At 44.6% G+C, this 12,448-nt stretch overlaps 1 pseudogene; it reads left to right on the forward strand.

The window, feature by feature from the left end:
* The first annotated feature begins 5,300 nt into the window (after positions 1-5,300).
* On the forward strand, positions 5,301-6,538 carry LOC102768815 (annotated as a pseudogene).
* Positions 6,539-12,448: the final 5,910 nt, after the last annotated feature.

Below are 12,448 nucleotides of genomic sequence, written 5' to 3' on the forward strand. Positions count from 1 at the left end.
CAGTAATGGCAGACTAGCTAGTTGTCGGTCAATCTCCCTTGTAATAATAATCATAAAAGTTCCTCAAATACAAAGACATCTCTTGAGAGTTACTCAGCCAAGAGGTATTGAAGGGCCATGATCTTGGAAAGAAGGGAAATGCAAAGATATTGGCCTAATATTAAGGATTCGTTTTCCCTTCAAAGTATTTACTAATTTGAAGGCAGCAGCTGAGAAATGAAAGCTAAGCAGAAAGCAATGGTTCAGAAGCTGAGCAGAACTTAACCTACTGTGGGTGAGGAATGGGAAATGGAGTTCAGAATCTGCCAAGGAAGAGGAGATCTGGTGACTGACTCACTGCAACTCTCACTGACCTCTTCCTAAAAAGCATGGGGTAGCCCAGCCAGTGTGGCTCAATGGTTGAGCATTGGCCTATGAACCAGGAGATCACAGGTCGATTCCTGGTCAGGGCACTTGCCTGGGTTTCCAGTTCAATCCCCAGTAGAGGGCGTGCAGGAGGCAGCCCATCAATGATTCTCATCGTTGATGTTTCTATCTCCCTCTTCCTTCCTCTCTGAATCAAATAAAAATATGTTTTATTTAAAAACTGTGGGTAAATAAGAAATGTGCAAGCCTTCACAAAAAGGAGAGGGCCTTGAAGACCAAAGAGCAGCCTCCTATCAGCTCAACACTGATGGAATCAAGCTGATCTGCCCCTGAACTTGTAGATGTTAAAATAACTATAATTGTTATGTTCAAAAATGTGTACATGGAGAACTTAAGCAGAGAACCACAAATTCTTAAAACAAACCCATTGGAAATTGTGTAACTGAAGAATGATAGCTGGAATGAAGAACTCAGTAGCTGTGCTTGATAACAGATTAGTCATGGGGTCAGCAAACTTTCTCAGATAATAATGATTTCAGGCTTTGCGGGTCAATAGCCCTGCCCAAACCACCCAGCTCTGCTGCTGAAAGCCAAATAGACCTTAGTCAAATGAGTGGGCATAGCTGAGTCCCAACAAATCATCATTTACAAAAACAAATCACAGAAAAAGACAAGGATGGAAAAAGATTCCAAGGATCCCTGCCCCTGATAGAGGTGACTTTAACTTCTCTGAGCTCACTGCAACTCCAGCATCTCTCAGAGCCCCTGGAGTAGTATCTGTCTCCCTTGGGGGTGAGGGGCCATGCAGTTCTTCTTTACATAACTCTCAGCACCTAAAACAATATCGCCTCTTAGTAAATGCTTTTTCTTCTATAAGTGGCATTCGCCTGCCTTAGAGAATCTACATGCCCACACACCATTAATGCCAGCTACTGTTCCAGTGCCAGACACTATGACTGCAGCCTGTGCAGAAGGCAGCGTGACACTCACTCTGGGGGAGGGGGGCAATTAGCCACACAAAACTCCATGGTATTTTCAAAAGATCTTCAAAATGAGCCCCAGTGAGAAAAGGCACCCCTCTCACACACTCTAATGGCATTGCCTTGGTTCTATTGCAAAATTTCTACAAGATGGGCCTGGCTTTATCAGCACTTCATTCATGAGGAAACTGGGATCCAGACATTTCTAAGAACATAGCTAATAAGAGACAGAGCTGTGCTCCCAGCCCATATCAACCTCATTCCAAAGTGCCGCACCCCCATCCCCCTCAACCCCCGTCCCGCTTTTTTGTGGCTACACTGTCCTCTGCCCTGGGATTGACTCTCCTTGAAAACTGAGACCTCGCCCGGCCACTGAAACTTCTTGAGTATCAGAAGCGTATAAAACAATTCTCCATGCTTGCCTGTCTTGAACTGTGATACCATTATCCTCTTACGGATCGATTGGTGTGAAATCAGATCCTGCCTGGGAGCAGGAAAAAGAATAGCGAGGGAAGACTCTGGCTCCAAGCTCTGCAAGACACAAAAACTTATTGGAGTTCTGCAGAGGTCTGTTCAAAGTCTGGGTGTATTCTGTCATTTGGCAAGAATTAAATGGAGCCTTGTGTCCTCTAAGATTATTCTGTTACCTTCAGGATTAGGTTACCCGTCATTATATTTAACCTATGGGAAAAGCCGCCACAAAGCTGTGCTAAAGATGTAATGGGAAGCATATAATAAAGAACCCTCATGTCAAAGAGATACAAATTTCCCACAGAGAGCTGCCACTGAATGACTGCTTTCTGCTCCTGCCTACCGCCCCTGAGGGGGACTCGGCCGTAGAGGCCAAAGGGATGCGAGGGAACCAGCCCTGGCCCCTCTGGACAGATACAGGTGCTCTGGTCTTATTCATTTGTGAGGTGACTACCCAGAGGGGTGCAGGAAGAGGAGAGAGGGTTGCTAAAGGACTTATCTTGCTTAATCTGTAGGAATTCCAGAAGGCCCTGGGGAACCTGAGATTCCTAGACTTTTTCCCTTCTCACATTTCCTACTGGAAATCCCTCCAGCTGGCGGGATGCTGAAATAGGTACCATTTAGCTGGCTAATGAAGTCCATATGCAATTGTAAGGAACATAACTGACACTTCAGACTTGGGCCTGCCTGTGGCCGCACAGTTTTCTGCTGCCCAGCGCGGCTGCCTGCTGGGGAGGCTGCTGTTTCCCCAGTTGCTCTGCCCCAGCTGGAATTCACAGGAGATGCTTGATGTGCTAATGTCAGGTTATGATAATACCTATCTGTTATGCTGATCAAATAAAATAACATTTGTAAAGCAAAGTGCCAGACAGACGGTGGGCACTGTCTAAATCGAAAGGTTATTTACAACCTGTCCCACCCGACTTTTCCAGCTCATTTCTCAGAACTCCGCTCCTCCCAGGGGCCTGGCCCTGGGTACCTCTGTCTACACTGAGAAGGTCATTGTTCCCACAGGCAGTAGGGCCTTCCTGCCTCTGCGACTTCCTGCATGCCTGCGGCAGAGACCGCTGCACTGGCTGGCATTTATCTCCTGAGCAAGAAGTTCAAAGTGTTTGAGGGTCGGAGAACAGTCTTCATGAACTTGGTTATTTAGTGCTTTTGGCTTTGGGGACAGAGTTGGCACTCAGTAAATAGTTGTGAGATGAATGAGTACATAAAGGAAGAGGGTTCAGAATGATTCTGAAACATCATGTAAAAAAATCACCGTGGGGGCTTGTTAAATTACAGTCTGCAGTGTTTCATATACAGATAAGAGATGTAGAAAGGGGGATTCATAATGTGTATGCACACACATGCACAGTCACACACATGCAAACACACAGTCACAGTCACATACAATAGTTGATTAAATACATAAGTAATATAAGAACATAATTTATTTTATTTTAATTGAATTTATTGGGGTGACTGGTTAATAACATGTAGGTTTCAGATGTGCATTTCTATAGTACATCATCTGTATATTGTATTGTGTATTCACCTCCCCAAGTTAAGTCTCCTTCCATCATCATTTATCATTTCCTTTACCGGCTCCTGCCTCCCCAGGCCCGCCTTTCTGTCTGGTAATCACCATACTGTTGTCTGTGTCTATAAGTCATTGGGGGTTTTCTTGTGTGTTTTTTGGGGGGTATTTTTTGCTTAGTCCCTTTCCCTTCCCTCCCCTTTACCCAGTCCCCCAACACCCCCTCCCCTCTGATAGCTGTCAGTCTATTCTCTGTCTCTATGAGTCTGTCTCTATTTTGTTTGTTAGTTTTTTTCATTCGTTACATTCTACATATAAGTGAGATCATATGGTACTTTCCTTTCTCTGACTGGCTTATTTCACTCAGCATAATGCTCCCCAGGTCCATCCATGCTGTCACAAAAGATAAGATTTCTTTGTTGTTTTTTTACAGTCAACTCATATTCTATTGTGTAAATGTACCACACCTTTTATATCCACTCATTTACTGATGGGCCCTTTGGCTGTTTCCAAATCTTGGCTATCCAATACAATAAAAGGCTAATATGCAAATAGAATGAATGGCCTAACAACCAGTTGCTATGATGTGCGCTGACCACTAGGGGGCGCGTACGGAACATGGCGGGTGTCTGCCATGGCAGGATAGTGGAGGAGGTGAGCTGGGGCACCAGACCAAGGTGAGGCACTGGTCGCCAGCCCCGATTGCCCCTGAGGGCTTCTCCACCACCTGCTGCTCCTAAGGGGCGATCAGGGCAGCAGCCACCACTCACACCTGCTGATGGTGCTGGCTCCAATCAATCACTCTGCACCATCAGCAGGTGCGAGCAGGGCCGGCACTGTCAGTATGTGGGAAAGATGGTGGCAGGAGTGGGGCTGCCATCAGACAGGGGACTGGGGGTGTGAAGGATGGAACGAGACCCGATCCTGTGCCCACCACAGCCTCACAGCCCACAGTTCCTTAGTCTATAATAATAAAAGCGTAATATGAAAATTGACTGAATAGCCAAACAGCAGAAAGACTGTCCAGATGTCCTTCCAGACGAAGAAGCCAGGGCTGAGAGGGCTGAGGCAGCTGGGGCTGTGAGGGCCAACTCTTGCATGAATTTCGTGCATAGGACCTCTAGTTATAAATAACACTGTAATGAACATGGAGGTGCATATACTCTTTCAAACTGATGCTTCAGGTTTCTTTGGATATATTCCCAGAAATGGAATCTCTGGGTCATAAGGCAGTTCAATCAATTCTTTTTTTAAAAAAAAAATTATCTTCCCCTAAGGATACATTTATTGACTTGAGAAAGAGAGAGAGAAATTGGTTTTCTCCCATATTTGCCCCAACCTGGGATAGAACCTGCAACCTAGTTATGTACCCTGATCAGATATCAAACCCACAAACATTTGGTGTGTGGGATGTCACACCAACTAACTATGCCACCTGTCCGGGGCCATTTTTAATTTTTTGAAGAAACTCCATAGTGTTTTGCACAGTGGCTGCACTCATCTGCATTCCCACCAACATGCACAAGGGTTCCCTTTCCCGGACATCCTCGCCAGCACTTGTTTGTTAATTTATTATTGATATCCATGCTGACAGATGTGCATCTCTTAATTTGCATCTCTCTGATGATTGTGACATTGAGCATCATCTCATATGTGCATTGGCCATCTGTATGCCCTCTGGAGAACTGCCTATTCAGATCCTTTGCTCATTCTTTAATTGGATTGTTTTTTCGTGTTGAGTTGTATGAGTTCTCTAAATTTTGGATGCTAACCCCTTATCGGATGTATTATTGACAAATATGTTCTCCCATTCAGCGGGTTGTATTTTCATTTTTTGATGGTTTGCTGTGTAAAGACTTTTAGTCTGATGTAGTCCCATTTATTTTTCTTTGTTTCCCTTGCCCAAGGACATATATCAGAAAAAATATTGCTACAAGAATTTGTTCAAGAGTTCGGTCAACATGGCCGGTTCTCTGAGTCTCTTGCTCAGGGTGCCTGTCTGTGCTGTCATTGCTCACTGTGGGTTCACAACCCAGGGAGTGGCAGGCCCGGGATTTACCCGCTGTGAGCCCACCTAATTCCCACTGGGAACGGAGGGGCAGGAGCTGCAGGAGGTGGAGCGGTACCGGTTCCTTCCCCCACGGGCCCTCAGCCTGCAGCAGAGCTGGCCCTTGCTTCTTTCCTTATCAGAGGCGAAGGGGCAGTGTTCAGCTCCTTTGGGACCACGGGGTCCCTAATCCAGTGACATATTTCATCGTGTCCATTTAGAGTTCGCCCTGCTCGGGGGCTGCTGTTGTAGGTGTAAGATTTCCGGGGCAGTGAACAGAGATGAGGGTTGGGAGCTCCGGGATTTAGCCTGAGACGCTTCAACCACCCATGTCGTTTCACACATGGCTTCTGCCACTGGTTCTCTCCCCCAGCGCCCTGAAACAACAGAAAAAAGCCATCCTGTTCCAGAACATTCGGAGGCAAATGGAGCCATGAGGAGCCCCTCCCAGGACTCTGACGTGGGAAGCCATGGAGCAGATCTGGTATTTACATGAAGAATTTCCAGAGTCCTGGTCAGTTCCAAGAATGGCTGAAGGCTTTGATGTTAGCACTGATGTGATCAGAAGGGTTTTAAAAAGCAAGTCTGTACCCACATTGGAGCAGAAACTGAAGCAGGACCAAAAAGTCTTTAAGAAAGCTGGGCTTGCCTCCTCACTTGCCAGCTTGCAGGCTCTGGGGAGACCTGGAGGCTGCTTTCTGCAGGCCACCCCGTGTCAGGAGGTGAAGCCTCATCTCAAGGCCAAGGTCACAGCACAGCTTTGAAGGTGATAGACCTAAACACTCAGAGTACAAACACACCGAGGAGACAGACAGGAAGGAAGAAAGGAGTAGAGAGCCTAAACAAGGAAAGCTTTGTGGCGGTTGCTGCAGTCCAAAGTTATCGGAGAGAGCTGCAGAAGTTCTCCACCAGCAATTGTGAGGGCACCAGAGGCACTGATAGTGATGAACTGCCAAGTGCAAAGACGCTGGAAGAGTTGAAGGCAAGAGAACCAAGTGACCAGAACTTCAGCAGCAAGGTTGCACAGAGCGGGTGGGAGTTCTTTGACAACAATAGGAACTTCCTGTACAGAATTTGAACTGGAGCTTGGCTTTTGGAGATGCCATGTGAAACACGGCTGAGCAAGTATATTTGAGCTGCCTGGATTTCTGTGTGTAGGCCTCTTTGGGTTCATCTTGTTTGGGACTTTCTGTACTTCCTGGACTTGTGTATCATTTTCCTTCATCAGGTTAGTAATCTTTTCAGTCATTTTTTTCCTAAAATGGGTTCTCAATCCTTGTTTTCCTTCTTCTTCTGGTACCCCTATGATTCAGAGGTTGGTATGCTTCATGTTGTCCCAAAGTTCCCTGAAACTATTCTCATTTTTTAAAATTCTTTTTTTTCTTGCTGTTCTGACTGGGTGTGTTTTGCTATCTTGTCTTCCAAATCACTGATTCAGTACTCTGCTTCATCCAACCTACTGTTTATTCCTTCTAGTGTATTCTTCATTTCAGATATTGTATTCCTTGTTTATGACTGTTTTTAATGGTTTTTATGTCCTTTTTCATCTGCTTTAGTTCTCACCAAGTTCCTTGAACATCCTTACAGCCATTCTTTTGAGCTCTATATCTGATAAATTACTTGCCTCCTTTTCATTTAGTTCTTTTTCTGGAGATTTCTTCTGTTCTTTTATTTGAGGCCTGTTTATTTTTCTCCCATTTTGACTTCCTCCTTGTGTTTATTATTATGTATTAGGTAGTTCTTCTATGGCTCTCAGTCTTGGTACAGTGTATATAGTAGGTGTTCTGTAGGGTCCAGCAGCATAGTCTCTTAGAACATCTGCAGTGAGTGCTCCAGGAATGTCCCTTATGTAGGTTATCAGGGTTCTCCTGTTGTAATTGAGTCTTGATTTCTATTGGCCCATTTGTGCATGGTCTTGACCCTAAGGTTAGCTGACTGTGAGGATCAATCCCAACCACAGTGTATGAGCTGTGCTGCTCTGCAGGTACTGACCACACAGAGAAGAATTCACCTCAGTAGGGTCTGGTGCCTGCTGAGATCTCACTTTGGATGTGCTTATCAGATCCTGCTCTAATGTTGTCTAAAACTGGCCACTGGGTGTATTGGCTTTAGGCCCTCTTGGGAGGCATCTGGTACAGGCCAGTGTCAGACTCTGTTTGCAGCTGATGCTGGTTAAACCTGTTTGAAGTTGCAAAGTGATCCACAGTTTGTGGCTGGGTCTGCTAGGCCTGGGTGTGCACAGGAAACATCTTTTTACCACTCTTGACGGGTTAAGTCAGCAAAAGTGCCAAGAAACCCCAAGGTCTTTTCTGCCTGTATCCCCCTGCCAGCTGCCTATTCAGCTTAGTCTCCAAAAGAACCTCTAGCGGTATTTAAGTTGCATGAAGTATGTTCTCAGTGAGTCATCAAGTAGAAGCAAATGGTGTTCACCAGATCTACACAGCTTCAAAGTCAGTGCCAATGCTGTGTCTGAGGTTAATCAACAAATACCATGGGTATACACAGTCTAGCTGCTGCTGAAGTTCACAAACCTTTATGGTTGGGTGGCATCTCAAGGAGTGGTCTGGGTGAGACCAGCAGCATTTATCTGGCCCAAACAGATCAAGATTTGTCTGTGTGAAGGTAGGGCTCTACACTGCCTCAAGTGTGTGAGGAAAAATGTCCCCAATCCTAGAGCCACATAACTCAATAGGTTCCAGATTCTGCCAGGAGCCCAATCTCAGCAGGCCAGGGCCACCAGTAATTGGGAGAAGAGGAGGTGGGGGTTAGGCTTGAGGAAAGTTTGGTGGAGTGGCTCTTGTCCCAGAGTCACACAGTTCAATCTGTTCTGGATTAACTCAATGTGTTCTGGATTTTGCCCAGACCTCTGCAGGGTGGAGCACTAAGAGCCAGGGAGAGTGGGGTTAGTTGATATCCCATGAGGGGGTTGTCAGTTTCATGAGAAATTGGGGGTAATGGCCCCAGCCCCAAAGCCACACAACTCATTCACTGACATCTCCTGGTTCTGCCCAGATCTCTACCTGGTGTGATTTCTGCAGGGTGGGGCCACAGGGAGAGCAGAGAGTTGGACTGCTGCTTTCCCCCTGGCTGAAGCCATAGGAAAAGGAGTGCTCCATCCAAGAAAAATGCTGTCTGCACTGCATGAAAGTGACTCTGCACATGGGCCCCAGTGGCTGTACCGCTAGTTTGCTCCCCAGAAACACACCCCAGTCTCTCCTCTCAAGACTATAGTTCACTATGCCTTCTCTCCGATGGAGCCAAGGGTGAGTGGCCATGAATGACATTTTGTGTGTTGGGCCTTTAAGAAAGTGCCTGTGTCTCTAGCAGACTCTCATCTCTCCTTGGCAGACAGAAAGCCAACTAATTTTCACAGCAAGATGTTACGTGAGCTCCGCTTCCTGGCTTTGGTTTTCTGGGGTGGAGAGCCTGGTGTGGGGTTGAGAATGCACAGTACTCAGGGCAACATTTGTAGCTGAGATATCCCTCTGCAACCTCAGCTGCCACCGTGGGAGCAGGGACAGACCTTTCCATGACACTACTCTTCCTACCAGTCTCGATGTGTCTTCTTCTGTAAACTCTTGGTTGTAAGACTTCTCTCAAGCCAGTTTTCAGCTAGTCTTCAGGTTGATTGCTCTATATTTTAGTTGTAATTCCAGTTTGGTCCTGGGAGGAGGTGAGTGTAATATTCACCTACTCTGCTGCCATCTTTGACCCCTCTGAAGAATGTAATTTTTTAAGAAGAAAAGAAGGATAGTGAATGTTACTGCAGAGAAAGATACCATCAGTTTTTGGTTAATAGTGTCCAATCAATCGGAGCTCAAAATTAGACAAGGATCTATCTGTTTTCTTTGTAGTCTGTGTATTAGGTGCGTATTCAGAAAGCAATAATACATAAACAGCAATTATTTTTATTGAGGAACAATACTGATGACTCTTCTTGAATTACATTAGTATTGTTTACAACTCTATGAAGTCACACACACACACACACACACACACACACACACACACACCAATCTTACAAGCAGGGAAGCCAAGGCTCAGATTTACCTAAGACCACAAAGCGTTAAGTCTAGACAGAAACCCAGCACTCCCTGACTCTAAGATCTGTGCTCTCAACCACAACTCTTTACACTGTTTTCCAGTCATGTTAAAAGTGAGGCCAAGTTTAAAAGACCCCTAATCACTCTGAGTACTTCAATGAGATCCTCCATATTAATTAGGGGGTCAACCTTTGAATTGGAAGCAGAATTCAATTGTGAATTCTATTGCTGAGTCATATTCCCAGATTAATTTTGTTCTTGGAGCTGTTACAAAGTGTTTATATTGTCTGAGTGTCCACTGGATCCATAGGAAATGGGAAGGAAGCTATGCTGTACTGAGATTTTACTGTGTGCAAGCAACAGGACTACATATGTAATATGTTTTATCTTTATTAATGAAGTTAGAATGAGGGAAAACTTAGATCTAATGAGAACTAAGAGAAAAAGCTTCTTTACCAAATGATTCATATTTTACCTGATTTTTGTAGTATTAGTAAAGGTATACATTATTCATAGAAGGCCATTTATAAAGTATGTTTTTAACATATCAGAGACAATCGCTGAGTTAAGTCCACACCTCCTTTACTTACCTGTGTGCTATGTCTGAAGGTCCACAACTGAAGAATAAAGTTTGCTTTAATATTCTTACCCCGCTAAATTGCCAGGAGTATAGTAGAGTAGTCTGAGAAATCTTTTTCTTTGGCTATGATGCATGAGATTAGAAGAACCGAACATGAATTATTGGGGGGCAGACCAGATACTGAGAAAGGCCTTCACTGAGCATGGGAACAGGTACTGGCGGGGCGTGAATCACTTTATAACAATCCTGAGGTTCCTTTCTGGTCACTGGAAAGCAGTTGCTTCTATTGTCCATCCTTATTCAGTCCAGTCCTCCCTCACTACTGCCATGCTTCCTGCACCAAGATATGTTCCTGTCAAGTATGTTAGTATTCCAAAACACCTGCTTGTGGACTGGTCATATAAGAACCACTGGGAGAGATTTTCTGGAAATATAAATTTTTGAACCCTGTATCTCTAAAGCAGGGCCCTGGAAGCTGGGTTTTCAGCAATTTCCCTGAGTGATTCTGAGGCAGAGCCAGATTCCCAGCCTCTGATAACCTTGTAAAAATCAGTGCTAGAGAAACTTTGCTTCATGTGCTCTTGTGGTGCCCAGAAGCATGGGGACCAGAGTGGACGCCATATTAATATTTCATCTTTCTTACATCAATTTTCAACACTCATTAAGCCATAACATTTGATTTCCCTGAAACGTATATATTGGCTTAATTCACAGGGTAGTACACTTGAGCTTGTACCTTTGCTATGCTCCTTATATCTTCCACCTTCATGCAACCAGAGGCAGACGTTATTTAATCACTCAAGTAAAATACATTTAGCTTCCTGACCTTCTCTCTTCAGACCCTTCCATAACTCTGCCTCCCTAAATTATTTATCAGCTCAGCTGCATCATGTAATCTTTTTTTCTAAGACTTCTCATGTTTTCAACAGAGGATCAGGTAGAGAGAGACTTTTTCCCACTTTATATGAAAGTTGGCATCTTTTAAGGAATACAAATGGGAAAGGAAGCCAGCGTGAGAGTCTCCGTGGCCTTCGTGCCTGATTCTCACAAAGACCATCTATTTTATTTTAAGCTTTCATCAAAACAAATCAATGTTTCTGTTCACAGAAACACAGCATTGTACTAAGCCCCAGACTTGGGGTAGTTGGTCTACCCCAAAACAAAGTGGAAGGAAACCAAATGTATCTCGGTACTGATACACCTCACAATCCCCTGGAATGGGCTCTCACTGGCTGGTAAGAGCCGATTCTGCACATCTACCTCCACATTCACAGACATCACTTTGCAGCTTGAAAGAGAGGTTGGGAGCATCTACATCATGAAAATGAGCAATATGCTACAAATCAGAGCGTCTTTACTTAGAAATCTGGCTCACCAGCACGCCACTGCACAAATCTTCCTATTCCACCTGCTTGGCCTTGCAGGTAACTCCTATCTTCCTGACAGCCATTAGCCTTGTAACGCTGGCTACTTGGAATACTCGTCAGGTCTACTTTTCCGAAAATACAAAAACTAACCAACCTTCCCTCCATTTTAATTTAACCCATTTACTATAAAATAAAACACAAATATAGAAAACCATACAAAAATTGACAAAAAGAAGTTGTTGACCCCAATAAGAATATACCTGCCAAAAAGGACTCATCAGGGTTAGCTGGATTCAAATTCGTAAGCAGAGTAAAGCAGCCATTCTTCACAGAGCTTCCCTCATACACACTGCGTTTCAGGGAAAAGTCACAGACTGGGCTGCCAAACCTCCTGCATGTCGCTTCTACCATGTGAGCTGACCCTTGTAAGAAAGCTCCTAGGTTCAAATTTTGACCAATAGGACTGAAAATTTTCCCATCCAATTGGACCTGCACAGCTAAGTCCTCATTTGCATCTTTGTCAACCAATCAGAGTAGCTACATTCTGACCAATCAAGATGGTGCTATTTGGACCAATCAAACAGTTAGGATTTGGAGTCTTAATTTGCATGGAAATGGACCAGAGACCACAGCTGGGCACTTTAGTCTACAGAAGCCAGCTTGACCTTAGCTTCAGCTGAGTGCACTTTGATTTTTCATCACAGACTGAGTGTCCCCAGAGCTGAGCTGCAACACCAGAGCGGGAGCTGTAACCCTAGAGTCATTTCGCCTGAGCTGCTTCACTGAGCTGCCTCACAGCAGGGCCATTTGGCAATTGAGCTATATCACAATTGAACTGTTTTCAATGAACAAACTCTTCCCTTTCAGCACACCCCAAATTGGGGATTCCTATTGGCATTGAATTAGTGGCGACAAACTTCAGTTGACAAACTATATGTTTATAACTACCTTTTTAGTAAAAAACTAGAAATTATTTAGTTATCTTAGAAGCTCTGCCATGTGTCTTCTTCTAAAAGTAACCATCATCCTGACTTTGATAGTATTTCAACCTTACATTTCTTTGTTTTATCAC

The sequence above is a fragment of the Myotis davidii genome, unplaced genomic scaffold (genome assembly GCF_000327345.1).
Source record: "Myotis davidii unplaced genomic scaffold, ASM32734v1 scaffold398, whole genome shotgun sequence".
NCBI lineage: Eukaryota > Metazoa > Chordata > Mammalia > Chiroptera > Vespertilionidae > Myotis > Myotis davidii.